Raw genomic sequence first — 26,290 nt, forward strand, 5'->3', positions numbered from 1 at the left:
CTTCTCCTCTCCTCTCCCCTCCCCCTCCCCTCCTCTTCACCCTTTTCCTCTCCTCCCTTCCCCTTCTTTTCTTGCAATTTATTGAAAATACCTTTACCACTGTGTAGTATTTGTTTTTCTTCTATCCTCCTTGTTGCTCACTCGGCCAAGAAAGAAAACAGCCATGAAAATGGCCTTAAACTCAGCATTGATACCCCTCCCTCTGTACCTTCCTCCCTCTCCCACCCTCTCTCCCTCACTCCCTTCTTTCTTTTCCTTTTTTTGTTTGTTTATGTATATGAGTGTGTGCCTGTGTGTAAGCATGGACATCCCATGTGTACCTGGTACCCTCAGATGCTGAAGTGGGGAGTATGATCCGCAGGAACTGGAGTTACAGATGGGTGCTGAGAATTGAACTGAGGTCCTCCCCAGTCCTGCTAGTCATCTCTTTCTCTCTTCCCCTCTCTCTCTTGTCTCTGCCTGTCTACCTCTCTGTCTCTGTCCCTGTCTCTCACCCCCTCTAAACATGCAGAATAGACTCTTTGCAATGCATTATAAAGGGCAGCTGGGATTCTCCCGTTGGGAAGGAAGCTAATAGTAGACCAGCAGTCTTGACATGAAGATGGGTGTCACTCAGGGTATCAGGAAACTCCCTTCAGCTTGGAGTCAGGGTGTAAAAGGTGGCCAGGAGCCCTACCTGTAAGGTCTGAACTGCATATATGCACAGATGTGCCCATGGTCAGAGGAGGTTCAGCTGTCCTTCGCTTTTGATTTGTGGTATCTTGATTCACACAGACTGTCACACAGAGTGTGCAGAAATGACAGACATCCACTTGTTCCTAGGAGAACAGACTGTTTAATGCCTCAGCTTTGTCATGACTCACATGAGTGTTCAATGCTCTCTGGTCACAGTTTTGATGAGTGAGTGATATGCCCACATTACCTCCTCTTTTGCTCCTAGTCTATCCTCTCCCATTGCTACCCTTATCCTTGGGGCCCTTTCCTTCCTCTCTAGGCCATGGTCATTTTCTCTAGGTAATAAACCATCATCACCCTCTTTAGAACCATCAACATCTTCTGCCATCTGATGTGAGCTGCAGGCTTCTTGCACACTGTGGCAATTTCAGTAGCTCCTAAGAACAGAGGAAGGGCATGAAGGTGGCCTCGTGTCTGAGTTGCAACCTCCTTTTGGGGTTTTACTTTGTTATGTTATTAATAAGTTGCTCATTCAGCCTCATCTATCCATATTTTCCTATTTGCTCGTCCTTACCAGGTATCTAGTACTAGTTGTTTGATAAATATTTGAATGGATAAGTGGATCAAAAACAAATGATAAAGAAGCAAGAGGTTTTCAACTTGAGTTTACTTCCTGTTAGCAGTCTGCAACAGGTCTGCCTGCGAGATTCATATCACCCCTGCTGGCATAACTTCCATACCTTATTCTGCTAAAGGGCATCTCAAGACTTTCTAATCGCACAGAGCTCTTGTTTCTGATGTAGTTATCCTTGGGAGGCATCCTGCTTAATTTTCTCCTTCCGAACCTCTGATTCTCCCCGCCCCCTGCTCCCTTTTGCCTTGGCAGCAGAGAAGGAAGAAAGGCAATCTCGGTGTACGGTTTATAAATGATACTTTGATGAACATCATTTCAGTCAAATCTTTGTACACATTCTTAATTATTTCCTTAGGTTTAATTGCTAGAAATGGAATTGCCAGGTTAAGGAGAGGCACATTTAAAGATTTGAATACCTGCTGCCAAATTGCTCTTTGGGAACATTATGTCAAATTATTTTCCTTTTGCCACCACCCCCACATAAATTATGACAGCGCCCCCTTCTTATAATATGCCAGTACCCAAATATTAGATAACACAGTAATGTTATTTGACATACAAATGTCTCATTGCATCTATTTCTTAAGCTAAAATATGTATATCATCTATGCATCTAATATGTGTATATCAGAGTCTCTGAATGTAACAATGGTGTGAGTATCCTTATATAGACCTACTACTTGTTATCCATCTATTTCCTACCTATCTATCCCTATGTCTTATCTACTACTTACTTAGATAACCCATCTATCTATCTATCTGTCTGTCTATCGTCTATCTCATCCATTATCTATTTATATCTATTATCTATTTATCTATATATCATCATCATCTATATATAACCTATCAATGTGAATTATCTATCAGTCTGTCTATCATCTATTATTTATCAATACATCAGCTATAATTTCTCTCTATTAAATATCTACCTATCATTGTCTATCATCTATTTTTTATTGTTTATTTCTTCATGTACATATTATCTACGTACTTATATATCAGCTATGTATGTTTATATCCCATCTATCTATGTATCATATACCTATTTACCTACCTGTCTATCATCTATTTGTCATCTTACCTATCTACTATCTTATCTGTCTATCATTTATCTACCTACCATCTATCTAGTTCACATATATATCTCTAATTGAATATGTGCTTATTCTGGTGAGTTAACAGTTTGTAACTATTATCTGATTCTCTGTTGGACTTTTATTTCATACTTCAAAGGTATTAATCCTTTATCTTATATTCATCTTTTAATTTCATGTGCCATTTTTCAACAAGCTGTGGGGACTTAAACAGTCAAGCTTACACACTACTCCTTATTTGTCTTTAAGGTCATGTTTGGAGATTTCCACCCTGTTATCAGAGTGCTGTGTTCCCATGTTTAAGTTTTATGAATTTGTGATTTTAAAATATAGGCATTTAATTCATCATTCATTTTGGTGTAAATTAGTCGAACAAAGGGTGAATATACAAACATCACACATGTGTGTTATCATGCATGTCTTAAAACTAGGCTTTCCAATTGATGTGTCAATGTGGGCAATTCCACTCCTCTTCCTATTGTTCTAAATTTACAAATAAAGCATATTTTTAAAAATCATATCACAAGCAGACACAGTGATACGTGTCCTAGCACTTGGGAAGCACAGGTAGGCAGATCTCTCGTTGGAGGGCAACCTGATCTGCATAGTGAGTTCCAGGCCAGCCAGGGCTACATAGTGAATTCCTGTTATTGTTTTTGCTGTTTTGTTTTTTAAAACTCAAACAGGTGACGTATAGAATGAAAAGTACAATTAATGTTTATATTTCCCACGTCCATCCCAGTTCCACTCTGTTCCCCAGCAAAGATGGCTGTGGTTGGACTGCATGTCTGTAACTACATATAACTGTGACATAGGTTTGGTTTCTGTTTTGTTGAGGTCCTACCTGCACTGACCAGCCATGGTATTTGTCTACTTTAGACTATGGAGAGCTAGGGCTACGGTACAGTTCTAAGTTCATTACCCAGACCCTGTGTAAAGATGACAGGAGGTGGTGGAGGCTGGGGGTCCCCAGGAGATAGCTGGGCAGCCAGCCTGGTGTAATGGTGAGCTCCCGGCCAATGAGCTATCCTGTCTCAAAGGAGGTAAAAGGCATTTCTGAGTATGATGCCTGAGGTAATTCTCTGGCTTTCAAGGATTTGCACACATGCGCACTTGCTCATATATGAAGGCAAATGTTCACACTCACACACATGTTCATTTTAATCAGAGATCTGGCTGGCGATATAGCTCAGCTATTAAAGATCTTTGCCTTGCAAGTAATACATACATACATACATACATACATACATATATATATATATATACATACATATATATATGTTCAATTCTCAGATCTCAGATAAGAAAAAAGTTGGATGTGTTGGTGCACACTTGTAATCCCAGCCCTGAGCAGGCAGGGACAAGAGGACCAGAGGCTCACCAGTCAGCCACTCTAGCCTACGTGGTAGTGTCAGGGCCAGGAAAAGACCTTGTCCCAAAACAGAACGGTGGGCAGTGCCTGAGAGATAGCACTCAAGGTTGCCCTCTCTCCACATTGACATGCTCATGGCATACACACTCTCCAGACATGCACACACGCATGCACGCAGACATGCGCATACATGACCACGCACACAGACATGCACGCAGAGACAAGCGTTTGTGCACACACACAAATTACACAGAGCTCTACTTACCTCTATTAAAATGAATAGAATTTCCCAGTATAGATATGACATCCTCACTTGAGCACAACTCACCTGATCAGTGATCAACTCATGTCCCCATTCTCTATTTCCTGTTAGGAAAAGGCTACTGTCTAGACCCGAGAAGATAACTGTGCTGGGGATTCCTACAAATGGCAGTGATAGATTGAAGCACACATGCATTTAAAATTTTCTGGGTATTACAGAATAGCCTTAAGGGGGGGAGGGGAGGGCAAGTGGCTGACATTTCTGCAGATGGTGTGTGGGAGTGGTTAGTCCCCACACTTCTGCCAACAGTGTGTAAAGAATGCTCTCTTCAGTCTTTGGCAACGTGATGCACCAACCCTTTTTATTTTCTTTGAATTCCCCTTGGCATTTTCATGACAATATACTTCCATTTATAATCCTTTGTATGGCTTCCTTCAAAAATGTCTTCTATTGTGTGCATTTTAACTAGATTGCTTGTTCTTGGCCTTAATGATATAAAGAAGCTCTTTATATATTAATATCCACTTTGTGCATGGATGTGGCAAAAAACTTTCAAAATATTTTTTATGCTGTCAGTCTTTTGGTTAATGACATTTTAGCTTTTTTTTTTTTTTTTGAAAAAATAACCCAAATATGAAAAAAAAATTTGCTCTTACGTTACACCAATGACTTCTTAGTTTTACCTTAGTTTCTATTTTTGTTTTACTTTTAAGGCTTGTGGTTTGATTATGTTTATGTGTCTGTGTGGGGGTGCCTGCAGGAGCTAGAAGAGGGTGTCAGATCCCCTAGAGTTGGGATCACACGTGATTGTGAGCTGCCCCCCTATGTGCTGGGAACTGAACCCAGGTCTTCTGAAAAAGCAGTGTGCTCTCTTAACTGCTGAGTCTTCTCCCTAGCCCTGGCTTCTCAGTTTTATTACTGTGTGTGTGTGTGTGTGTGTGTGTGTGTGTGTGTGTGTGTGTGTGTGTGTGTGAAGCAATTTCATATGAAGTGCTCAGTGGGAAACTATTTTTCTCAGCGTCTCACCTGTGTATTCACCGTGCACCGGAATCCCCACTGCTTCCAAATCCCTGGTCCCTTTACTATTCTGTGCTTGTTTGTTTTTCCTCTGTGTTTCAGTCATGGTAATTTCACCATATTTTTGTGCAGTTGTGCATCATAACCTGTCTGCTTATTCTCTTTTCTTTTCTCTCTCTCTCTTTTTAAAGACCTTGCCTCCGTTTTCTTTTCTTTCTTTTTGAAAGATTTATTTTGTTTTGTGTGTGAGGTTTTGGCCTACATGTAGGTATGTGCATCACATACATGCCTGTTGTCCCTAAGTCAGAAGAGGGCTATGGATCCCCTGGAACTGGAATTACTGACAGTTGTGAGCCACCATGCGGGTGCTGGGAATTGAACCCAGGTCCTCTGCAAGAGCAGCCAGTGCTCTTAACCCTGAGCCATCACTCCAGCCATTTACAATGTTTTCTTTAAATATACGTGGCCATTACTGTGTTTTTCTAGGTGCATGTTAGATTTCATTTACCAAGGCTGGAACATGTTGGTCTTGACAGCTAGACAGTGACAGCCAGGAGAGTAAAAAACCTACCTGTTAAGGGAATCATTTTTCTGTCCATGAACATCGTACATCTTTTCATCTTCAGGTCTTAACTTCATTCCATCAACTACCTTTTCCATTTGTACTTCCTACAGTTTAATCCTTCATAGTGTATTAATATTAGGGTGATTTATATTATATCAAATGATCTGCTGTTGGATTTTGATGTGTAAGAAAATGGTTACATGAACTACTTTGAGTCTACCTTTGGCACCAGTTCCTAGTAAAAAGTTTGTTCTTTATCAATAATCATCCTCATGAGTTGAGATATGTCTTCATTGTGTCTCCCTCCCTCTCATCTTCTACTCATTACATTTAAGTTATGAAATTTCATTTAGTGACAACCTTCACCACACCCTTCAAGTTTTATTTGCTATTGTTCTGTTTTTGCTTCTAATTTAAATGTGTGGTAGATAAAACCTCAGTGCTTGAAAACTTATTAAGACTTTTTTTTTTGCACAAATATCATGCAAAAAAATACATGTAATATTCTTGTAGTGCTTCATTGAACTGCTTATAAAGAACTCATATTTCGTGTTGGGTTCTGATATTGTATTATTATTCACAAAATCTAAACTCTGCTTTTCTTATACATATCTGAGAATCATTTGGTATTTCCTGTGTTATCTTTATGAAGTTTGCGTTATATAATTCCAGTTTTTATGTGATATGTTTTCAAGGGTTGTTATTAGGTACATAAAACTTTGTGATTGTGATTGTCTCATGTAGGTTAAAAAAAACCTGATAATACCCCTTAGATGCAAAAATTCTTTCAACCTTTTAATGTTCTTATTTTGAATTATATTTTATATAACATTATTAAAAGTACCCAAATTCACATTATTAACATCGCTTTGTAGCATCTTCCTAATTCTTAATTTTTCAGCCTTTATATTTATTTTAGTTTTCCTGGTGTGTGTTTAATACCCTCTCCTGTGTCTAAGAGTATGGGTATTCATGAAGAGGCCAGATGTCACCCTTAGGTGCTCCTCAAGATGAACATGCATCTTGTTTCCTTTGAGATGGGTGTCTCACTGGATCTGTGACTCACCAATTTGTCAAGCTGGCTTGTCAATGAGCCCCAGCGGTCCGCCTGTCTCCCGTTATCTCTGACATTGCAAGTAGGCACTACCACACCAGGCTTTTTATGTGGGTTTTGGGGCCGGCCAATATTTCCTCTGTGACTCTATAGATGTGCCACCTTGCTAGGATTCCCCATGTAATAGGGTCTACAGCAGAGGGTTCCTGGGTGATCAGACTCACTTTTAGGTTGTTAAATATGTGGCAATCTGTCAGGACCACAGGCAAGCTACAAGGCTCCTGCCTTCCTCCCCACTCTATGTGCAGCCCTCTCAGGAATCTTGTCCCTCTGTGCCTGGATATTCAAGATGCTCCTTTGCTTTGACTGGCCTATAGCTGCCTGCCTCACCTAGGCTCCTGGAAGCAAGCATGGGGCTTCCCACTTCTCTGCCCAGTCCTCACTCTGCCATGCTTTTCAGCCTCTGCAGTCTTTCATGTGCAATATTTGGTGCCTGGTTTTGAAGGGTTCTCTTATACCAGTGCGCATTTTATGTGAAGGGTGCATTCTTTTCTTTCAAGTTCTTTACCCTGGATGTTTTGGAGGATGTTTTTCTCTCTCTCCCTCTATAAAAAACGATCTCAAACATCTTCCATGAATATCTCAAACTTTTTGGCATACCGGTGACTCCACCTGTTGTTTATTAATGCCATTAGGTAATTTTCCTGCATGGAAGGAAAAGCATCTTTTGTGTTGTTTCCAGAGATTGGGGGATGAAGCTGCTTGGTAATGCAAAAGTAAGGTCAGTGAAAGTCCCATCCCAAAAGGACATACATATGGGAAAACGCAAGGGACATTTCCAACAAAATAAAAAGCAACACCAACATAATTTTAAATACTATCCTTAGCAAGGCAAGAAAACATAACATAATTCTAAGGGCTATTCTAGCAAGGCAAAAAATGATGGAGGTGTGGAGGCTTCTAATTGTTCAAGCATACCATCAGAAAAAATAATTTTACCTTATTTCCAATACTCATAATTTATACTTACTTTTTGGTGATCTTATTTTTGTGTTACCAAACATTCCCCCTAAGGATCAGATACAAATACTTGCCTTTGCTTCAGACTTTTTCTGATGACTGTCCATGGAAGGATCATCTGTTCACTGCCTTCACTGAAACCTGTTTCTGAACATTTTGTCGTCTCTTATGGTATTCATGAAGCAGTCCTGTGGACCCATGTCTCCCTGATCTGCTTGGTTGTGGTTTTTCCCTTTCCCAGGGAGACAGTGGACCCCAGGGCATGCTCCCAGTGCATTCTGTGGTGAACTCAGAGAGGAAGCTAATGTCCCTTAATTTATTAACTCTAAGTGGTCAGTGACTGAACAATGGGCAAACTTAGCAGAACGCTTTAGCTTTCCAGGCCCTGCTGCAAACGCCTCAGATCCCGGGAGATAAAACACTGTAAGTTCCTCTGCTTCCTGAATAAATCTCCTGATTAATTTCGCTGACATTTTAGGGAACACTTTTATACACCTGTGTAGCAGACACAGGGGTTAAGGAAATGCAAAGATAGAAAAGGCAGAGCACAGGGAAGGTTGGAAGTGTGTTCCTGACAATGGGCCGACTTGGAAGCGTATGCCTTCATAAAACTGATAAGATTGTCAGTACAGGACCCACATTTTAACTGAAATTATGCAATTAAAACACCTTCACCAATACAATGACTATTGTTCCATTCCAGTATGAATAGTTAGTGACATTATTTGAGTCCAAATTGAGCATATGGTCAAGCTTAAGCTTCTTGCATTTATTATTATTATTTTTAAGTGTTAAAGATGGCTTCTGTTGAGTGAGGGTACATTTTCTTGCATTTTAGTTTTTTTTTTTTTTCTCCAAAAAGGAGGTTTCATTTGTTTGGTTTTTTCCTTCTTTTTACAATTTGAGAAATGATGTACTCCTATGAAATAATTTGGGAAATGCACAATAGCATTTAGAATAAATTTGATTCCACCACCCAGAAATATCATTTTGCTGATATGTAGAGTATTTTCTCTCGTGTGTGTGTGTGTGTGTGTGTGTGTGTGTGTGTGTGTGTGTTCTTCACACATGGGATCAAGCGGTAATCAAAGCTTATGTTTCATTTGAAATAGCACCATTTTCTCATCCACCAAAACATTTGCTGAAAAGTCTGATTTTTAACCCCAGTGTTCCACAGCAGCATTAATATAGCCACTTTTCCATTTTTGGAGCACTTTGGGCATCTATATATTTTTCCCCTTTCTGCTATTAATGGCATTTCCTGTCAGTTTTGTCTTCCTCTGATAGCATCGTAGGTTGTTCTAGGAGTGGAAAACTGAGTCATGAGTTATAAATATTTAAGGCTCTCAATATATATCTCCAAAGGCTGTTCAGAAAAAAAAAACTGTACCAATTCTCACTCCTCCCAGGGTTATATGAGACTGTAAGCCAGATGTGGTGGTGCATGCCTGTTATTCTAGTGCTGGGGAAGTTGAGGCAGGAGGATCACTAGTTTAGAGCTGGATGGACTGTAGAGCTAATTCTAAAACAGCCTGGACTACATAGTGGTATACTTTCACTCTATTACCCCCATCAAGCCCTTTCTTAAAAGTTACAAGCCTAAGATGCATCGTTAACACACACACACACACACACACACACACACACACACACACGGTCAGTTTTACAAGGAATAAATATGGTTGCTGCCGTTTCAAATCAGATTCCATGTAAGGCAGATAACATAAAAGAAAGGTGGCTTTGAGCAGGAACTGAGCACAGAGAGTTGGCCTGGGTCCGAGAACAGGCAGTGATCTAGCCATAGCGATTGAGCATGGTTTCCTGATGTGCTCACATCTGGGGAGGCTTCTGCTTGAGGTTCCTTTCACTGCAGTTCATCCCAACCACGCAATTCTCCCAACATACCCCCTGCTCCACGGTGTCCTTGCCAGGCATGGAGAAGTCATCAGTAGCCCAGGGAGCTCAGCGAAGGAGAAAGAGAGCAGAGCAGAGAAGGGACATAGTTCTCATCCAGCATGCCTTCTGAGGACCGGAGGAGGGGCAGGCTGGGATGGCCCGTCTCCAAGAGGAGTCACAAGCCTGATGCTCCCTAGCAGGAGTTGAAGGCATGATGGGTATCTAGACATCCAGGGTGCTGGGCATCTGTGGGATCCGCCTGCGTCTGACACTCCCAGGAATGTCACTGGGAACTGCTGTGCGTGGCGGAGAACAGAATCTGACTTAATGCATTTAACAACTTAATGTTTGTGCTCACGGGCCCTGTGCACATCTAAGAATTAATTAAATCCTTTAAGGAAGCCATTTATGTTCGAGACCAAAGAAGATACTCAAGGGCCAGAACTCCACCAAAAGAAGGACCAATCAGAGCTCTTCCGCATGCCAACACAGACAAGACCAACTTTCTCCCACTCTGATCCACAACTCAGAACACCTTTAACCCATTCCTTCTAGAAATCTCCAGGGGAGGCATATTAAACTCACGTTATTTCCAATTTCATCTAAGGTGTCTCTATCCAATGCAGTTGCATCAAAGTTTGCAATGTGGGACTCAAAATCTCTTAGCATCATCAAAGTCTTAGAAAAATATATTACTAGGCACTGGAGCCGCTGCTTGCGTGTTAATTACAACAAGCCCGGCTGGCGCGCCGATAATCTCCAGCGTCAGAAGCGTCGCTCAGGCAATATCAGGGAAAAACAAAATCTTTCTTCAAAACAGGAAAAAAAAATTCTAAACTCTCCGTTTTTCAGCCTTTGAGGGAAAAATGCAGTTCATTGTGCGCTAAATCCCATCTATTTAGTTGTTCTTATAAAGATTTCACCGATACTTGAAGCATTCCTCTCTTGAAAGAGCGATTCACAAGAGCAGTGAGGGAGGGATGATGCTCAGAGACCGCTGGGCCCTTGTCAGGGTATTTATATTCGGGAAGAAAAGAGGCCAATCGCCCACCCTTTTTGGGCTTTGGAGGGAAGGCAGATCAGAGATACAGATGGCCCAGGAGCCAGAGAAAGGAAGAGTTGTGTTTTTTCCAATTAATTTCTCCCTCCAATGTGGAGGAAAGGTTAATCAATTCCCATTTATTTGAAGCTTCTTAAAGGGCCCCTCACCTATGGTGGCCTGAGGACTCTAGTGCTTAAAGGAAGACAGTTAGGTTGCTTTTCTTAGCACTGTATAGTGTAAGAAACCCCCAACAGGAACAGCTTCAGGGAAGAAATGTTTGTTTGGCTCATGGTTTCAGATGTTTCATCTGTATTCACAGGGTCCCATGCAGTTGGGCAGAACATTATGGGGGGGGAGTGTGTGTGTGTGTGTGTGAGTGTGTGTGTAAGATGTGTGGCTGGGGCTCTCTTCACTTCTTTGTGGACTGGAGAGAACAGAATGCCAGTTTTTAGCATGCTCCGTCTTTTGACTGCACTCTGTCCAGGCCTCCCGTGTATGGATGTGTCCACCCCCATTCAGGGTGCATTTTGTGTCTGTTGAGTTGACCCTTTGTTTTCACAGACATGCCCAGGGGATCACCAGTGATTATCAACACTCTAAACTGGGCAGTGAAGATTAACCACATGGAGCAATGACTTGCCCATGGAGAAATGAGTCATGGGTAGTGTTCAAAGTGGCTTTGGGAGATATAGGGATTCCTGCATACAATAGCCCGAGTCCCATTACATCCCCTGAAGCCTCTGCAGGGTGTTCCTTCTAGTTCCTAGAGAGCCATAGCTACCCCTTTGTCTTCCTGGCCTCTGTGTAAGAGCATCACAGGCCTCAGGCCAGTACCGGCTGCAAGCAGTAGAATTCTGCCAGAATTTAATAACATTGTTCTCATTTTATTTATTTTTATAATTACCTCTAATTTAGAGCAAGTGATACAAATTTCCATTTAGGGTAATGATATAGTTTCCCTTTAAATGCATTAAAGTAAAAAATAGTGAATTAATTAAAAAAATATTAGCAGGGGTACAAAACGCTGCAAAATGTGCCGTTGGTTTATTGCAGCTCCACTCCAAAGCAGAACGTGCTGGGAAGGTGGTGTAGGAGGCCTGTGATGGACAACGTGGGCCTGGGAGCCTCTTGGAGACCACTTACTCCTTTTATTTTACTTATCTTCTGCGAAGAGATGGAGGACTCACTCTGAGTTACTACAGAGGTTCGGACTTTAGGAGGCTGAAGACAGAGGGTATGGAATCCAGAGTCCAGAGTGACTTCTAGCCTCATGAAAGTACCTCCAGAAGACCCCAGAGTTATGTTCGCAGAAGCACCTGCTTGTCCAAGAAAGGGCCATGCCTCACAAGCCTAGTGCCCCGGCTGCCTGAGACAAGGCTCCTAGATGCCACATGCTATTATAATGGCTGCTGAGTTTACACATTACCTACCTCTGAATTCTCTTGCCCCTCCCCTGTCTGTGTGTCCCTAGGGAGTAACTGCCTTTCCTGCCTCTTCCTGTCTGGATGATCCTTAGTGTCTGTGGTTTTTGTAGTATGTAACATTCACTGACCCATTGCCCATCCATCTCTACACATTTGTCCATTAATCCCTTCATCCCTTTCTATCCTTTCATATTCCCATTTGATAGCTCTCTATTTGTTATGTCCTTCCTCTAGTCACTGTATTTACCTACTCATTCACCTACCCATTTGTTCATCCACCTATCCCTCCAGGTATCCATCCATACACCCTTCCACTCTACAGCCAGTCTCTACTTACACAGATATTCATACACACGTCCATCCATCTTGCTTTCCACTCACCTGCACCTCCACCTGACAATCACACATCCCTCTGTTCATTCACCCCCTTCTCATCCTTTCCTTTTCTCTATTTATCACAGTTTATCCAACCATCCCTTTGTCTACCGATGTACACACTTCATCCATTCATTTATCTAGGCACACTTAACCATCCACCTACACATCCCTCCATCTACCCACCCACCCATTTCTCCATCCAACCATGCATATATCCATTCTTTCTTCCATTTATTGGTGTATAATCTTGTTTATCCATTCACTCACCCACCCATCTTTTCATGCAGTTTCACTTCTATCTACTACATAAATACCTGCCATTAATATTCTGCATATTTAGTAATTTAAGCAAGAAAACATTTTCAGACCTGGATGGGAATCAGAGAAATGCAACAGAGGAGCTGTGGTCTCTTCTGTCACAGAGTTTATGGTTATTGAAGGAGACAGAAAATGAAGTAATGACTGCTTTGTGTCTGCTTGAATGAATGAATGAATGAATGAATGAGTGAGCAAGAGCTCACATAGTCTCTTTTCTCTATCACTGCTGAGCATGGGGACTGGTGGAGTCCAGGATGCTAGGGGTAAAGTGGTTTCATTGGTTAGAGTTTGTACATGCCAGGCTCTGGTCAGTGGGGAGGTGACACTCTCCGTGACCTTCTCAATCTGTCTCTGACCTTCAAGGGCCTGCCTACTCTGAATGAAGGGCACATTAGGGTAGGACACTCTCCTGGGGGCTTCAAAAGGGGGCAAAGTTTGCAGCTGCAGCAGCTGTGGGCATGGGACTGAGAGGTGATAGAGAGTCTGAGAAGCAGTAACATGGCTGGGATTTCAAAGGAACCCAGATGCAGGCATCACAGGCTTCCTGTTAGGGCCAAACATGGCTTCTGGAAAAAAGAGATATGAGGGCAGATGTTATAGGGTCTAGGCAGAAAACACCCTGCTTATAGGACCATGCTATGCTAAGGCTCTGGGGTTGCCCCTGTTTGTAGGGAATACATGGTGTTGGTGCAAGAACACAGCTTCTGAGCCATGGGGCTTAACTGCAGCTCCTTTTTGCCCTCCTCTTAATTTTCTGTGTGTCCAATCCATGCGCTCTTCGTCTCTCACACACAGCCAGCTGCTGGGGAACCTGAACTTAGAGTGGTTCACTGGGTAAGCTCCAGACCTCTGGCTGCATCTCCAGCCTTACTGAACTCACTGTTCAATGAAAAGGTAACAAGGAGCCACTCCGTGTAGCGCATGGCGTTAACAGGAACAAGAGCCATTCGTGATACCTCTACCAAAGGGGACACTTTCGCCATTGCCTGTACATGGTATGAACAACAGAGACTGCTGAATATGTGAGGTTCTCAGAGTGGACATCTTTTGGGTCTAGGGAATCCAGGGCAGTGACACTTGGCTAGAGATCTGAAGCTATCTTAGATGGTGATGGGAGAGGAGGACGTGTAATGAGCACGGAGTCCATTAATCCAGACTCCAGAGGACTGGTGGATCCCAGGGTACCAGCGCAAGCTCATTCTTCCTTACTGTGAAGCCTTGGGAGGAATGCCCTGCTGTGGGGTTTCAGATACTATGGCTCATGACAAGGGGTGGCCCAGTGCAGTGAGCGATTTGAGTTTAAACTTATGCGCATGTGTGGGTATGCACATGTTCATGGAGATCAGAAGGGGGAATTGGACCTCCTGAGGTGGAGATGTTATAGGTGGGTATAGCCAGCCTGATGTGGGTGCTGGGAACCGAATTCTGGTCCTCTAGAAGAGCAGCAAGCTCTTAAATGTTGAGCAGTCCCTCCAGCCTGGCACAATGTATTCTTGACACCTATTGTGGGCTGTGCCTTCTGTACTCCAGGTACACAGGAGAAGATACACTATTTCTTTTCCTACTTCATAAACCGGAAACATTCGGAGGAACCCAAGGCAGCACCTGGCTGGACCCCTCAGAATGTGCATGGAGACCCCTGCACTGGAGCCGTGCTGGGTCTGAATGTGCACAATGGACAAAATTAAAGACAGCAGTGAGTGAGGGACAGAGAGAGGGCTGAATACAGACTGGTGCCGAGGAAGCCGCACAGACTCCACAAACTTCACTACTTTTGTGTGACAGAGTATGCAACCCGATACCACTAGAAGGCTGTGTTGATGTATGCGAGTATGTAGTATGTACATGGTACCAGCTTCAGGTATCACTTGATCCAGAAGTTCAAATTATGCTAATGAGAAGGTGACTTATCTCCTCTCGTTCCTCAGTGGTGGGTGGGTGGCCCTGGACTCCCGCACATCCCTGTGGAGACCTCTATAGATACTTCTATAAAGCAAAGTGGCTGCTGCAGCTCCGGCTCTCACTGTGAGCAACTGAACTCTCTGCTTTGAAACTTCCTGACAAGCCTTTGCTTTTACTCTCATTGGCGTGAATTAGGGCATGTGCTGAGCCTTGAACCAATTGCCCAAGGCAGAGCGGTGGAATATTTTGTCTATCTGCAACTGATCCAGTAGTCACCCTGGTGCTATGGCTCAAGTGCAGGATTGAGGAGACCCGAGGAAAGTATTCAGGCTCCTTGGCATACACGTGTGGTGGGGAGTGAGGGCCCGGTTAGTTCCCCTGCCCAGCAGTTATCTAAGGAATCTGCATTCAGATCACTGCACCCACCATTGCTGTGGATGCGCATATACAGGAAACCCCAGACATGGCAAGGATTCTAGAGCCTGGAGTGGTGTTTCCAGAGGGCTTTCCCAGGTAAGGAGTTGATTTCAGTGGCAAGATTCCTCCCATTAGAACCGTGGGGGGGGGGTCATGGTCGATACCTAGTGATTTGGGAGCTCCACAAAGGAGGTCCACTTGGCAGGATCTTTGCATTCCCCAAGGAAGCTGCAAAGAAGCAGAGATTGGCTTTCCTGGGCATATAAAGAACTTGAGTTACAAAATGCCCTGGTTGTTAAAAACCTGCTACCGACTTCAACAGCACTAAAATTTCCGCAGTTTATAATTAGCCACGTCTGGAAAAGAACTGTATTTCTTCAAATTTATGGGGTATTCTGATTCATGTATTTCATGGGTTGGGGGTTGTCGCATTACATCACATCAGCCTGGTGTAACACGATACAAAGCAAACACACCAAAGAACAAGGGAATCGCTCCAGTGTGCCTCCTTAGCTGGACTTCCAGATGTGGTATCTGCAGGGATAACTTTAGGAAACTGTCTTTGTGATATCTCCAATTCTAAGTCCAATGCAGCAGCCCCTAGACGCCTTTTAAGTGCATCCTTGGAGAGTTACATCCCAGGTGGTGGAGCCTTGGAGGTCACAGGGTGTTTCGTAAGTGTACACATCATTTCTGAGCTCCGCAGAGGTTCAGGGAGACAATAGGAGATGGTTCTCTTGACTTACTAAACCCCATGAGTCATTACACACAGGACATCATAGGATCAAAGGCCTGAAAGCTGTCTAGCTGGAGAATGTTAATGAGCTTGAATTCTGGTGGAGGGAGGTGTGTTATGGACATGTTTTTATAGCAGCCAGACTCATTTGGTAGCTGAGAGGTGGGAAGCAAGGCCAGTAGAAATCTGTAATTAGAACGCACATCCATCTCTCTGTGTGAACAGCAAGGCTTCCTTTACCCATCTTCCCATTCATGCACCTATCCACCCATCCAGCAACCCACTTATGCATGCATGCATGCATCCATCCATCCATTCACCTTTTCATTTATCCATCCATTCACTCATATCCATACCCACTCATTCATTTACCCACCCACTTGTCTACTCACTCATCTCTTCATTTACTTAGCATCTACCATATTTCTGGGTGCTTAGGAATTAATCAATGGAAGTATGACACATACACATGGCTGCTAACTTAGTGTATAATTACATGTGTTATCCTCAGCTTCTGACCTCAGGCTACCAAGGTGTAAAAGGCATTTAGACTGACTAGGAGCTTGGTAGTCTCTCAGACTTCTCCAGCTCTGGCATTATTGTCTATGTATTGCTTCCCTCGGGGATTATATTTGAGGAAAGAAGTGCACGTAGCTACTACTCATGACACGTGATCCCAGGCAAAAGAGAACGCGGAGGAGAGGGATGGGACGTGGGACAGGTTGATGACAAAAGTGGCTATTTTCTGGAAGTCTTTAGCATGAACTCTGCATAGATGTCCATAAAGAAAAATGCAAACTTTTGATCTATGGCCATCAAAACTAAATGGAGAAATCTCATGGATGTTGGGGAAGCAAGGATGTTTAGGGCTGGCAGAGGTGATTGGTGCTATGCAGTAGCATGAGGCCCAGAAGGGTATGTTCCTGGGAAGGACTGCCGCATGCTTTCTTACAAGTTTCTCTAGGGAAAGTAGGAAATACAAGGCTATGTTGTGACAGTAGGAACTTCCTTTGCTACCTCCAATCTCAGCATATACGTGGGAGAATTTTTTAGAACACCCACCTTGCTAGTCTGTCTTCCTTGGTATGACCTTAGGTCTCTGGGGTTCTGATTTTGGAAGGAAAATTATGGTTCCCATATGTCCTCACTGTGTCTTAGGAAAGACAGTGTCTTGGACCCTCAGCCCATGGTCACTAGCCAGACTCTCTTCTTCCCACTTCTCCCCGGGGTGTAGGGGTGTATGTGACTGTGAGGGGACCTTAGCATCTGAATGTGATCCTTAGTACAATGATTGTAAATGGAACTGGCCATTGTTGTGAGCCTTTTGGCTTTCTAGTCAGTTGTGACATTTTTATGGTCATTAGCCAAACTCTGTGTCTCTTGTGAATTGCCTGGTCCTGTTGCTTTTGTCTAGGCTTCAAATGGAGGTGTTCAACACTTTTTTTTTTCATTAGTTGGAAATGCTTTTAAAAATAAGGGAGGTCAGCACGTTAACCCCTTGGTAACTGCATATACTTGTGACTGTTGGGGTTCCCTGAATGTGTGTTTCAGAGCAGAGGTGATTATAAGGAGATGAAAGCCCTGCAGTGTTGGGGTGCAGGTGATCATGGGATGGGGGAGGGTTTACAAGAGAAGGAAGAGGAGGAGCGGGAGCAAGAGGAGGAGATGCTGGGGGAGAAGGTGATGTTAGCAGCTGCAGCATTTGCAAAGACCTCCTGTCTGTGCCACGCCCCTTCTCAGGAACAAGTCCATCAGTGACTTCATTCAGTCTTCCATCAGCCCAGTGAAGGCCATGTCAGATCAACCTGGAGAAGCCCTGGGTGGCAGAAGCTAAGGATTTTGAACTGGGAACCCAATGGTCAAAAGGACTTTGGTTGCCTGTTGCTACAGCCAAGGGAGCACTTTGGGTGTGCCCAGGTGTTGAATCCAGCCACAATCACATGAGTTAAAGAGATGGCATATATCTGAGCTCTTGTCTTTTATAGGTGCCATATGAACAAATCCACTTGGGTCAACCTCTTCAGAGCTAGGCCTCCGTTGGTCACCATGACATGTAGACATTTTCATTATATTAAGTTTCAGTCTGAATCCAATCTGAGGCTTTGGTGAAATGAAAAGAAACCAGCCAACCTGGGATTCTATTCCAGTTTGCTCAGATGTAAATTGTTTTAATCCGGGGTGAAGAGTGCTGTGGTAGAGCCTGCTCTCCGGCTCTCTGAAGCCCTTGGGACAGGGGGCATCTTTTGCTGCTGCACCTGCCAGCATCCTTGCTCCCAGAGCACCGGCTGTGAGTGGGAGAGAATGCTCCCCTCCGAGGCAGGTTAATAGGGGATTAAATAGCTAACTTCCTGCCATGACCAGCTCTGTTTAAAAGGGGCCCGGAGAAAGCCAGCAAGATGGTAGCAATCAATACTCTTCTGACAAGCACTGCGGTCTTCTGTTTCACTGTCTTGGTAAAGGAAAGCCTTTCAGTAAGGGCATGTGGAGGCCGGGCTCCCCTCCTCTCCTCTCCCTTCCCTTTCTTCATTCCTCTTTGCTCTCCTCTTCCCTGTCCATCCCCCCTTCTCTCCTCTCTCCCTCCTCCCCCAAGCTTCTTTCCCCCCTTCTCTCCCCCTCCACTCTTCCCTTTCTTCTGCTCCCTTCCCTCTTTGCTATTGTCTTTTCTTTTCTTCCTCCCTTCACATCTCCTCTTCCCTCTCCTTCCTGACTCCTATGATAGACATGAACGCACTGAGGTAAAATTCCTTCCAGAGAACAATGGGGTGATAGCCTTTCCATTATCTCATTGAGAAGAACCAAAGCAAGGCTTCTGGGACGGGAATTTGGCAGGTAGGGGCTGGACCGTAGCTCACGGACCCCTGCCTCCCCCTTTCCCCTTTTAGTGCTGGAGAGTCGATTTAGAGCCTTGTACATACATACTAAGCAAATATGTCTGTCTACCTTCGAGCTACATCCGCTACCCTTTGCTTTTCACTAAGTTGTCCAGGTTGCCCCTGAAGACACTCAATGGTCCAGGAATGAGTTGAACTGGTGGTGATCCTCCTGTCTCAGCCTGGAGAACATTGGTGTCATAGCACTGTGTCACCAGGACTGATTTCTGCTGTTCACCTCTTTGATGCTCTGGGCACCATCCCATGGTGAGCATGGAAATGAGTAATCAGTGGAGGGGACTTTTCCCAGGCCTGGGACCTCTTGGACCTGCAGAAGGCTTGGTTATAATAGGATGCCCATTCCCAGCTCCAGAAGAGGAAGAGAAACCATATGACCTCCGATGGCTGGGTGTGCAGGACAGATGCCATGATGGTCTCAACAATCCAGCAAGCTGCCTGCTGGTTCTGAGGAATGTGAGACCAACTCTCTTCTAGTGACACATTGGGAGGCTTCCTGGAAAAGCCAGATAGAGCACTGAGTGTAGATTTGGGCTGGCAGTTATGGAGAGGCGAGGGAGGACTGTGAGAGGTATATAGAGAGAGATGTTCCACCTTCGCATCTTTAACACCCTGTTCTCATCATCCCTGAGATAGATGTCCATGACAGACAGACCTCTGACTTCATAGTACTTTACATCTCAGCAGGCGGTGCTATTCTGGAGGTTCTAGAAACTTTGGAAGGTAGGAGCTAGCCAAAATAATGTTAAGTTACTAGGGGTACATCCTTAGGGGTATATTATACCTAGACCCCCCCTTCTCTTTCCTTCTTTCTGCCACAGAGTAAAGTAAATGGCTCTCCTCTACTACATATGCCTGTGGCTATGAAGTTATACTCAAGCACATGGGGCCAAGCATCATGTGGACTGAACCCCCTGAAGCCATGAACCAAAACAAATCCTTCTTAAGTTGTTTATGCCCTGGTATTTTGGACACAGAAATAGACATCAGCTAATTCAGTTTGCTTCCTATATCTAAAAACAATGATACCAAATGTTGTGTTAGTATCTGGATAGGGTTCTTGTACAGCTAGAGTTTTCAATCATTTAAGTGCTGTGTTGGGTTTTGTTGGTTTGTCATCTCAGAATCCTAGGATGTCTAAAGGGCAGTTATTATCGGTCAGTTTTATATACTGAGGCCTGGGCTTGTACTCAAAGTCACCACTGGGAGATCGCACCACTGGATTCTCTCCAGTGACTCCTATATTTGTGGTTGTGAGCCTAGCCTTTAACGGCTAAGCCATCTCTCCAGCCCTCATCAATGGCTCTTTCCTCACTGGGAGAATGATCCCCCTTGACTCAGAAAAGAAGAGTTAAGGGTGATGTGCCAGCCTTTGTAAATGGTAAGAAACCATTAAAGCAATCTTTGTGTACACTCTGGTCTTCCAACCAGTAGGCAACAGATGTGCTCTCTATATCCATAGTGCCCGCCATCTCTGCCCTACTAACACGGTCCTCAGAAACGCCTTTCTGTCTAGATACATATGTTCATGTGTGTGTTCCTTGGCCAGGTATAATCTAGTCCATGGCTGTACACTGTCTGAGTGAAGGACTTGCCATGTGAGTGTTATAATGCAACATGAATTATGTAATGTTAATGTTAAATGTAGCCCACCCATTTGTCTTTGCTTGGGCTCTGGAGTCAGGCTTCCCAGGAGACTTTGTGGTTCTTTAATTTTATGAGCCTCAGTTTCCTTATTTTTCACTGCTGTGATGGTATAAGGTTGTGTAAGGCTGACATTAACTGATAATTGTGATATTCTCAGCACAGTGTTGATATATCTTTCCTTAGGAAGGAGAAGATTATGGAGATGAAGATGCTGTTGATAGTGTAGGCAGTAAAGATGCTGATGGTGGTGATGTGTCTACCAATAGGGATACTGCCTCCTGCTCTATGCTATCTCTGCTCAGCCAATCCCACTCACCTCCTGAGGCAGAGAAGGTCTTGATTTGAGGAATTTTGAAAATTTGACCCTCAGCTCGAAATCAGCTTTCTCCATTACACAATTTCCAGGCCCTGTAGTCTGTTTGAATATCATGTTTTAATTAATATATTCAGTAAGGTTTTTTTTTAACTATTTCTGGCCCTGTCTCAAAGCATTGCCTACACATCAGTCAAAAATGGAACAGGTCACCCATGCTGCCCTCTTGTTTATCTATTAATCATCTGGCAAATAAACCACTCAGTGTCCTGCCCACCTCAGTAATGTTTGTGATGTAATTTGTTTGGATGCCCAAATGTCACCAGCGTTGATTGTAAGAGCTGAAAAAAAAATGTACTTGCTAAGCGCAGCAAGCTCTAGGCCAAAATGTAGGCATGAAATCTCTGGTTTATTTTTGTAATAATGTTTACAGCTGTTTAATGACCCCGAAAAGGTTCAGTAGTCTGGTGTTCTGTATTTCAGAACAGGAGTGTGTGATGCTTAGAACAACCTTGCTTAAACAGTTAAGCATCAGCAATTGGGAAAATTGTATTTAATAAGCCATTGTGTTCTAGGTGAACTTGTCTAATTATTGCTTAACTTACACAGAAGGAAGCAAGGTGGGTTACAGGAGGGAGCCAGGATCTTTTGGTTTTGGGGGGATGGATGTTCCCCCACAACCAGAACGCAGGCTATGAGACTCCTTTGAACAAACTCGGTTGTTTTGGACTCTTCCAAGCTGTTAAGGGGGTAACAATTTCCAATTGTGTGTGGTAACTCAGGTGTGAGATTCCTGCAAGGGGTCCAGGGCAACATTTTACCCACTTTGATAAAATATGGAATATTTTGTTGTGCTCAGCTAGGCAACAATATTTAATTTTTTTAAAGAAAAAATCCACTGGAAGCAGCTATTCTGAAAGTCATTTAATTTTCAACTATTCTTTTTTTCATAGTATAAGGATCAAAAATTTTTTTTGCAACTTACTGAAAAGATCTATATTTTTGAGACAATTCATTAGGTTCCCCCCCCACCAACACCCTGTTTGCAAAATGGAACTGTATTTTTGTGTAAAACTTATTTAAACTTATGGCTGCTGGCATTTCTAGTGTCCTGATAGTTTTAAATTTCATTCTGAGGGAAGGATACAATTAGGTCCCCTTGGAAGAGTTAAGTGGGTGCTTTTGTCATTGATATCACAGGAAATAGTTCTGAAAGGAGCAGTGCAAAAATGGAATAGCCATTAGCTTTATCAAAAGTAGCCAAATGGCCCCGGGTACCTGCGAGATGTGCTAATGACAAGACATTTTGATAGTCAGTATCCAATGGCGGGTGTCTTGAGAGCTGACATTCCCTTCCTCATGAGCTTCTGCAGAGCTCATGGAGAAAACTTATGGCCTTCAGAAACCTTCACTAGACCCATTTGCCTTCAGAGGTGGAGTCCAGAACTTCCAGCGCCACAGTGAGAAATCTTGGAGTGGCTGAAGCTTACATGCCAGTCTGTATTTTCATCAGTATCGACCATGGCATTGAATGCCATCGCTGCTCCTCACTGTGACCCAGGGTAGGTCAGGACCAAGTAGAATGTTATGATAGTCTCTATGACATCTAACTACCACCTCCAGTGAAGACAGTTGCCTGCCTTTGCTAGACTTAGGTAATTATGTACTCATTGATTCCTTCCATCAGCCAACCAACGCTTAATGACTCACATCTTCATATGTTTAGGGATGGAGCCACAAGTTGTAGGTCAAATGCAAGCCATTTTCATTGTTGAGAAGTTATTTTGTTTGTATGTTTGTGGTGCTGGGGATTGAGGGCCTTATGCATGGGTGGCAAGCATTCTAACTCTGGGCTACATCTTTCACTATTTTACATGTTTCGATTGTACTTTGAGTTTTCTACCCATGTGAAAGCATTGGTTATAGTAGTCGAGGTTCACACTGCTCAGATGCCTGAAGGCCTGGGTCATGGGGTATACTCTTTTAGCCCATGGCTTCTTGATGTAGGCCCCCAGCTCCTGCAGCATGGATGCTGAGTTCCTAGCCAGGCTGCTAGTAGAAGATGCAGTGAGCACGTAGGCTAAAATGTTCCTTGGAAACTGGCTGTTGAAGTTCAGAATTGTGTATGGATAAGCATGCATGCCTTGCTTGTCAGGACCTAGCCATAGGGCAGATGACAGGTCATGGTCAGACACTTGCTGTGTGGTATTTGAGGAAGGCTAGGGAAAGAAGTAATAACACTGTATAAGAACAGTGGAGCTCTTGCAGGCAGCCCACCTCCTCTAGTCCTGTTAGCATCTACAGCAGCAGCTGGATCCAATCCTTTAACAGTAGGATAAATGATCCTTAGTTTCCCATGGTATGTATTTGTGTGAGTTGCTGGAGTACACCATTGAGGAATTCCTGCCCGACTCTCAGTAGTCATATTTAATGTCTGTGCTTGTATGCTTGCTTACATGATTGTGAGTGTACACACACACACACACACAACACACACACACACACACACACACACACCATACTACACAGAGTATATCTCTCTAACTTTGTACATAATCCTTGTAGGTACTTTCTCATCCCTTCCCCGTGAAGGTCCTTGGCCCACAAGGCAGGTACATTAGAAGGTTTATGACCAGTGTTTGCTAAATGGCTGAGGTGAGGCCTAAATGAGTTGTGGATTGCTAAGTGTGGAGAACTTGGGGCTGGCCCAGGTTTTGTGAGTCCCAGGCCGGGCCCAAGGCCAGCTTGTCCTGCCTCGGCTGCTTTGGCCCAGCGACAGAACATCAATTACCTCACACTCTTTCCAAGAACTCACGTTCCTCTTTCTTGCTTCGAGTGGAGTAGCAGGCAGTGTTTTAGGATGACACATAGCAGCAGCCTGGGCTCACCTGCTCATGGAAAGCCGAGGATTCGAAGATATATCTGACACAGTGCTCTAGCACAGTGGCTCTCTCTGCCTAGCTTTTATGCAGCCTCATTTAAGGGGCCTGCATCCTAGGAGCATCTTCCAGGCCATGGCTGGTTCTTCTGAACACATGGGCTCTGTGATGGTTAGATCCTGAATGGAGTGGTCACTATCTGTCTCTTAGTGCCCAGAGTAGGGCCAACAAAGGTGGTTAAAGACTGTATGATCCCCATGGGCACCTGGACGGAAGAACATGGTGATGAGATAGCCCTCTCTGGTGCTTGTAGATAGTCAGCTTCTGAGCTGTAAACGTTCTTGAACTTGTGAAAAGGTGAGGTTGAAATGAAGATGAGTCTCCTTCAGGGCCTAGCTGCTACCATAGGCAGTGTTTCTAGGATCTGTTCTTGCTTGTCCATTGTTGGGGACACAGAATCCAAGATGAGCCAGCTGAGCTTTGGGGGTTTGCTTCTTGGCATCTGTCCTCAGAGAAGTGGTGACATGCTGGCTTGTTCAGAAGGACCCAATTAAGGGAGTCAGAAGAAGAAATAGAACAGAGCCGAGGACCAACCTCCACCAAAGTGGGTGCAAAGGGCCCTGTGAGCTCAGACGTAGTCAACTCTGAAGAATTGGGGAAGCACATTGTAGAATGTTATATCCCTCCCTCCACTAACACAGCAGCACCAGCATCAGGGGAAAAGGTGTGGATTTAAACAAACAATAACAACCAACCTTGTCTTTTTGGAAAGAGTAAAAGAATTCCATACTCAAGTTGCTGGAAGGTGAAGGCAGTCATGGCCTTCAACTTGACACTCCTTGTCCAACCTGATGGGGGTTGTTGTTTGCACTCCCAGCCTCCTCCCCCATCTCTGCTTAACTGGCACCTGGCCTCAGCGACCTGAAAACAGCACATCTTTCTGGATTCGCATCTGCAGAGCTGGCCAACTGGGCAGCCCTGGGAAGTAGGCCAGTCATGTTGGCTTTGATGTCTCCAAATTTCCCAAGAGCTGCAGAGTGGAATTCTGTGCACTGTCGTGTGGCTCCAGGGACATGATCCATATTGGTTCAAGACAGGAGCCAGCATGGCTTGATAGGGCTGAAAGGTGCTGAAGGGCTGCAGACTAGGCCCTGGAGGCCACTTGTGCCTACAGTTGCTACACTATGGGAGTGCCCCTCCCTGATTGCCAGTGGATGCCACGACTCCTGGAACCCGACAGTCATACCCACCAGTGAGTGATAGATTCTGGTGCACAGTGAGAATTCATTGGTTCATTGAATGAATTCTAGGGTCTCCATGACAACCTAGCTCCTGACCAGTCTTCAAAGTTGAAGATGTCAGATTGGAAGCTGCTTTTACTGCAAGTGAACATGTGTGTGCATCTGTGAGTGTGTGTAAGCATGTGTAGAGTTGACCATGCCATTGTTGGCATACGTTGCACTGAAGTCCCTCTCCCTCCTGAAATTAACACCCACGTCTTCACTCTTGCCAAGGCAGTCAGTCTCCCACTGAAGACCAACATGGCACACACTGTCTAGTCTATCTGGGAGACAACCCAGCCAACAGTAGACTTGGCTGGGGCTCCCCAAGTCCCCCAGTAGAAGTTGGTTGGCCCCATAGTTTTGACTGGGGTTAAAGATAAGACCCCTGGACCATCTAGTTGGCCAACATGTTGAAATACAAAGGGAAGATCTGCAGAAACCTATATAAAAGCAGGAAGTGGATCTGGACTCCTTCGTGGGGAAGCCATATCTGGAAATAGAAGGACTCCAGGCATGTGTTCTTTGCTATCAACGCTAAGCACCCTGCATGCTCGGATGTGGAGGAGAGCCTGCCCTCGGACCCACCTGGAACAGTCTGGCATTTGCTGTTCTGCTCAGGCTGTGGAGGGGCAGAGGGGACTATTAAAGACAATTACACAGACTAGCTCTGAGTGTTTGCATTTAACAAACAGCTTTGAGTTCTAATTTTCTGCAAAACACATAATGCAGGTACAATTTGTACTCATTACTGTATATTGAGAAAGTTATTAAAAACACTCAAACTTGGTTGAGACTTCCTATGGCATCGTCCCTGGATTTTAATTGGTTTTTATCTAGTTCTGCAAAAGATCTCTTTAAGGCCAATCAAAGTCCCTGGCTCTGCTGTCTAGCCAGCCAAAGGACAGGGAGAAAGCATCATATGGCATAAGTCTATCTCCATGCACACATCAACAGCCTCAAGAGTCAACCAATATTCCATCAGGAGATCATGTGTGGGATGGACACAGTTACCAGATGACAAAAATCAGTGTTTCGTAAAATAAGGGTTAAATCTTAATCTCTGAGGTTTGCAAAGCTGCTACTAGCAGTCTCCTTAAAATTTAATATACCTCGTTAATGCTTCCTTGCAAACACTGAAGGATTTTTATGATTATAATCATGTGTTACAGCACCTAGTACTGTTTCTAAGCAGCATACTAATCAGCTTAATGAGATATTACTGCACTTTTTGTTGACTAAAGCAAAATCTCTTTTATTGTTCTAAAGCCTGTCCTTTACTTTATTTTTTCCCAAAACATTATCTTGTTTTATTACGTACCAGTAAATATCATGCTATTGGTGCTATTTTTTTTCCTTTGGCCAAATCATAAAATGATCTCTTTCATCTTAGACTGGTGGGTGTACTGAATATAGTACACAGGGAAGACCCTGTTGGTCTTCCAATGAAAGCTACTCTGCTCTAAGGCAAACTTTG

The 26,290-nt window shown here is 43.9% G+C and overlaps 1 protein-coding gene across 5 annotated transcripts in view; it reads left to right on the forward strand.

Annotated features, from left to right (window-relative positions):
- Window positions 1-26,290, forward strand: part of Znf536 (zinc finger protein 536) — a 442,803-nt gene that overhangs the window by 172,776 nt on the left and 243,737 nt on the right. The window lies entirely within an intron of this gene.

Source organism: Phodopus roborovskii, unplaced genomic scaffold (assembly GCF_943737965.1).
Source record: "Phodopus roborovskii unplaced genomic scaffold, PHOROB, whole genome shotgun sequence".
NCBI lineage: Eukaryota > Metazoa > Chordata > Mammalia > Rodentia > Cricetidae > Phodopus > Phodopus roborovskii.